This window comes from Micromys minutus, assembly GCF_963924665.1.
Source record: "Micromys minutus genome assembly, chromosome: 20".
Lineage (NCBI taxonomy): Eukaryota > Metazoa > Chordata > Mammalia > Rodentia > Muridae > Micromys > Micromys minutus.
In genome coordinates this window covers 52934062-52938700 of record NC_137955.1, presented here as the reverse complement: position 1 = coordinate 52938700, position 4639 = coordinate 52934062, and the positions used below count along the sequence as shown (strand labels likewise).

Below are 4639 nucleotides of genomic sequence, written 5' to 3'. Positions count from 1 at the left end.
CTAAACAGCAAGTGTTAGTTACCAGATACTAGCTCTTATTAAAGCACAAGTAATAAGGAGCTAATAAAAGAGTTAAATTTCCCTAGTGCTTAATGAAGCATGGAAAAGTAAGGGTTAAGTTTTCAGTGCTTAATGAGGCACAGAACAGTAATAAAGACCATAGTTTTTTATCTTTGAATGAAGCACAGAATAATAACAGTTATTAAAAAAAAGAAACAGCATTTAATAAAGCACAGAGATTTATAAAGATAAAAGAAACCACAGAGAGTTAAAGAGAAAAAAACGCCAACAGTTCTAAGCCACAGAATAAGCAAGAGACTGTTAAGTCTACAGAGGCCATTAGCAAGCATTCAGTATAGTTAGAAAGTGACCTCTGAGACCTTCAGTCTTTAAATTATGTCTCTTTGTTCCTTTTCAAGCCATTCCATGCGGGGCTGGCTCCCAGCTACCACCTTCCCACAGAGCATCACCAACTGGGAACCAAGTGTTCAGACACTCATACATGTGAGAGATAACTGTCATTCAGACTACCACATTCAATCCCTGCTATACAATACGCTGTAGTCTCTTACAATTTCAATGCTGTGTAAAACTCCAAAGTCTCCTGAGATTCACGGTAATTTCTTAACTGTAACCTTCTGTAAAATCAAAAGGTAAATTATATACTTCTAACATTTAATAGCATGGAATATATATTAGCATTTCAAAAGGAAGGAATAGGGATAAAGGGAAAAATAATAGACTATATAGCAAGACTGGAACACAGCAGGGCAGACTCCAAAGTCTGTAGTTCCATGCCAGGGGTAAGAAGGTTTAGACAGCTCTGCATCAGATTTGCTGCCTGCAACATGCATTTTGTGCTTAGTTCTACTTCCTTATGCAGCTTTCCTTAGCAGATGTCCTCCCATCCCTGGCATCTCCAACATTTTGGGGTCTTCTCTGTAACCCAGGCTTCACTTTCATAGTGACATCTCACAGCCTCTTGCCCTCTCGGGGCCTTCACATAGAGAATTCCCTTTATCACACTGCATGTGTACAGCACTCTTTTGAAACCATGGACAAAGAATCCATGACCTCTTTACTTCATGTCCCTAAAGCTAGTACCACATGGACAATACTAGCATAGTCTGCTGCCAGCTTTAGATGGACCCCTGCCTTAAGTCACATAAGCAGCAGCTTCGTTTTGAGTTATTTTCTAGAACCTTAAAAACAAACAAACAAACAAACAACAAGCCCACCTTTCCTTTCACATGATGGAAGCTTAGCTGCATACCTGAGTTCATCCTTCCTTTTGTTCTACTGTAAAGCAGGCATCTCCTTAATGGTACTCATGTCCTGGAATCAGTGTGAGTTCAGAACCAGTCTCCAGTGATCCCCTGAAAATGTTTCCTTTTTCCTGTTATACAGTTATCTTAGTAAATACCTAAGGTCCCTTCTCAGGGAGGATGGGAGGGAGGCTGACAGTAAAACTCTGGTTCTTTCTCGGGGATTGTTCTGGTTAATTTATGTCAACTTGACATAAACTAAAGTCGCCCTATAAAGAGAAAACCTAAGTTGAAGAAATGCCTCCATCAGATTGCCCTATGGGCATATCTGTGGGGCATTTTCTTGGTTAATGATTTGGTGTGGGATGACCTAACCCACTGTGTTCAGTGCCATCCCTTGTTGGGTGGTCCTGGGATATATAAGAAACCAAACTGAGACCTACTCCTGCACCCTGTGGGAAGCACCTGTTGCCTCTGCCTTCTCCTTCATCCCTTCTGGGGAAAGGCCAGAGCCAGATTTCTAACATCCCTAATAGACCTTCTTGGACCTTTTTTAGCCAACTCAATGGGTGTCCTTTATAACTGGGCCTCTAGGATCCACCATGAAATAAAGTATGTTGTTCTCAGCTACTTGGGACCTCTCTCAAAACAAAAAGGTTCCTCACCCAAAGGAGTTTATCTAGATGCCACAACACAGTCTCTGAAACCAGAAGTTTAATTAAAAGTTAAATCTGAGATTGAGGAGGAACTAAAATCTTTGGACAAAGAAGTCTCTGAAGCCTTCACCAGCACAGGCTTTAACTGTCACTCCTACTGGTGTTTAGCCTTGCTAACCCTGAGAGCTCCATGGAAGACTGCTTGGCCCATCTTGGAGAAAAGGTGTCACAAGATCTAAAAGAACCTTTGCATAAGCATTGTGGATGATCCTTAGCCAGCCAGTGACATATGAGGCATATCTTGAACATACAGTGGAGACTGCATGCAGTCCATACCAGTGGATGAAATAAGATTTTGGTGCATCTGGTTTTGCTACAATAAATGTTTTTGGAATTGACATGACATGGTCAAGAGCCTTTGAGTATGCTGCTACAGTTTGGCAGTGACATATCAGGAGGACTGTGCAGCAGAGTTCATCATTCAACAAGGTGGCTGGGACACTGTCTTTAGTCTTGAGTCTGACGCGGAATTCCCTAGAATCATTGCTGAAGATAGCAATGACATTTATATAATGCCCAGTGACAACTCTGGACAAGTTAGGTGCATGGTGACAACATCTTGGCAGTCTGAGAGCCTGCCTGTCTTACTTTCTTCTAGCTAGAGCTGGCACACAGCAAGTCTCCCAGTGTCACTTGGGCTTGAACTATGGCAGCAGATTGTGATGGATCCTGAAGAAGTGAAGAACTTAGACAGCAGCAGGGCTGGGGAGAACAGTGAGAACAACTCATCTAACTCTGAATTCATGCATGTGGAAGAGGAGGAGGTATCAGAGGAGCCAGTCCCAGGAGTGGCTGCTTCCACAGGTCACTACCAAGGAAGCCCCAGAAATGATGAGAGTTAAGAAAGCCAGCCCCATTCCATCTGTGTTTGTGGAGCTTGGTGAGGAAGAGCTGGAAGCAGTAACAGTAAGACCTGCTGCTGTGGAGAGGGTAGAAGGGGCTGCTCAGCTGAGTGAGGAGGGGGCTGCGAGCAAGAAAAAGAGCAACATTAGGGAGGCCACTGCTATCAGGGGTGCAAAGGGTGCACTGCTCGCAGATGGCAAGGCTGTACAGCTTTTTTAAGGGGCTGCTACAGTTGCCATCTTGGCAGAGGCAGTTGGGAGTTGCACTGGCTTTAAGAAAGAAGTAACAGCCATTTCAGATGAGAGACAAGACAAAAAGTCCCATGGTTTTAGTTGTATTCACTGGAACTTAGACTACTAGCAGCTGACTGGACATTTACAGGACACTGGGGGAGCTGGGCTTTTTGCCCAGCATAGCAATGGCTTTAAGTAGTGTGTTCACACTGGCCTGGTTGTTATTTTAAGGGTTGGCTCTTACTAGATTCAGAAGGACAAGAGTGAAGTTCCCATCTACAGCAGGTTTATCAACCTTGGCACCATTGGCCTTTCAGTATTTCTTCATAGGAGGCTTCCCTGGGCATTATATAATGATTAGCAACATCCCTGCCTTCTACCCACTAGATGCCACTGGCATCCCATTCCCAGTGACAGTAGCCAAAAGTATCTCCTACATTGACAAATGTCCCCTGTGGACAAAGTCATCTTCCTTTAGAGGGCCACTGATTTAAGGGATAGGGTTCAATTAGGAGAATCTGGGAGGGGAACCTGCAGTTAGGATGGCCAACTGTTCATTCTGTTGCAGTTTCTCAGAACAGGTGAGCTGTCTGTGCTCTGCAGCTGTTTTGTTTTTGTTTTTCTGGTTCCCATTCTGTAGCTTGAGGTGCTATCCCACATCAAACCACCTCTCAGGTACTGCAACAATGCAATGTCTCATCTTGTACCTCTTTCACACCCAACAAGTTTCTGAAGCTTCCCAAGGTTCTAGCTTTCAAAGATGATGCCTTTAGGGACCTTTTAAATTATGAATACCCAGTCCAGGTGTGGTGGCACTGGCCTGTAAGCCCAGCATTTAGGAAGTGAAGGCAAAGCGTTCAAAGCCAGCCTGGTATGTATACCAAGTTTGAGACCAGCCAGGCCTTCATGATGAAATTTGTCCCAAGAAAAGGGATAAATACACTGAAGCTATATAGGAGACTTTGGAATCCTTAGTCTGATTGCCAGTGCAGGTGGTCGACATGACCCATCAAGGTCTATTTGACCTCTTACAAGTATAGCCAGCCAGCCAGCCACTTCATATGCCTATGATTTAGCAGTGACACCTCTGATGGCATGCCTACCCTCCAGAACCCTGGATTAATGTGTTTCCCAGTACCTGTCCTCAGGTGTTGGAATATCATCAGCTGCTCTGTGGGTCTCTGTATGTAAGAAGCAGTGTCATCCTTTGGCTTACAGAACCAGTTGGATTATAACTCTTATTCAATGTAAATCATCGAAATGATAAAGTTTTATCATTATTAGGTATCACCTAAATGAAAAGTGGGACAGAAACTTAAAATTAAGACCAAGACTGCTGCTGAAGTTCTGGTTTGGTCTTTAGCATTCAAGAAATTTCTTGGCCTGAACTCAGCCCAGCACCAGAGCAACAGACCCAGAAGATGCCATTCACGCACTGTAGCTAGTGGAACTCAGCCAAATCTAAACAAATTTGGCTGACCCTGTCCTTCAAGGAGGGGTGGAACCTGTCCCTCTCATGCTTGAGGGCCATGATGCCACCGGACATGCTCATATGCTTGGTAAGAAGTCATCTAATAATTAT

At 43.8% G+C, this 4639-nt stretch overlaps 1 pseudogene across 1 annotated transcript; it reads left to right on the top strand.

Annotated features, from left to right (window-relative positions):
* The first annotated feature begins 794 nt into the window (after positions 1–794).
* On the top strand, positions 795–3110 carry LOC308433624 (bcl-2-like protein 13; annotated as a pseudogene). Its single transcript has 2 exons — positions 795–803; positions 1823–3110. The product of its transcript is annotated as a bcl-2-like protein 13 (transcript).
* The last annotated feature ends 1529 nt before the right edge of the window (positions 3111–4639 follow it).